Source organism: Pristiophorus japonicus, unplaced genomic scaffold (assembly GCF_044704955.1).
Source record: "Pristiophorus japonicus isolate sPriJap1 unplaced genomic scaffold, sPriJap1.hap1 HAP1_SCAFFOLD_37, whole genome shotgun sequence".
Lineage (NCBI taxonomy): Eukaryota > Metazoa > Chordata > Chondrichthyes > Pristiophoridae > Pristiophorus > Pristiophorus japonicus.
Window position 1 is genome coordinate 3755386 of NW_027253543.1, and position 743 is coordinate 3756128.

General features: G+C 39.8%; 1 non-coding gene across 1 annotated transcript; it reads left to right on the plus strand.

Annotated features, from left to right (window-relative positions):
- The first annotated feature begins 242 nt into the window (after window positions 1–242).
- On the plus strand, window positions 243–314 carry trnat-cgu (transfer RNA threonine (anticodon CGU)). The gene has a single exon. It is a non-coding gene; the product is annotated as a tRNA-Thr (tRNA).
- The last annotated feature ends 429 nt before the right edge of the window (window positions 315–743 follow it).

Consider the following 743-nt stretch of genomic DNA (forward strand, 5'->3'; position numbering starts at 1 on the left):
CGTTGTGGAAAGATCTGGGAATAATTGGATAGCTCGTTCAAGAGTACGATGGACCAAGTACTCTCCATCGGTATGTATGATTTTATGAAATGTTTTATAATAGTTTCAAATAAATGAGGCTGGTCATTTGCCCATTCCATTATCCCACTTTATGTCTTTGCATGTGCGTCTGTGTTTATACAACCGAATTGAAATGAAGTGGGATTCGGTAGCAATACGAAGCCAGTCACACAGTGCATCAGGGCGCGGTGGCCAAGTGGTAAGGCGTCGGTCTCGTAAACCGAAGATCATGGATTCGACCCCCATCTGTGCCTTACGATATTCTGTCACTTTAAATGTCATATTTTGAAGCTTTTTCCTTTTTCACTATCAAAACACTTCATAATTTTGAACTAGCGACATAAATCGCCACTTAACATTTTCTATTCTAAGGAGAAAAATCCCAGCTTCTCCAGTCTCTTCGTATAAATGAGGTCCCCAACTCTGGCAGTATTCTAGTAAATCTATTCTGCTAGACTTCTTCCCTGAAGCGTGTTCCCCACGCAACATTCTAGCTAAGAACTCATAAGTGTTTTATAATTGTTTGGCATAACTTCCTTGTTTTTATACTCTATTCGTCTATTAACAAAGGAAACGTCCCCATGTCTTCCAGATCCTGCCTTCTTTAAAATTGTACGTTTTAGAGCTGGTTAATACAATACAGGGAGCATTATGACCGGTTTCAGGATCATTGATCTTCAGAG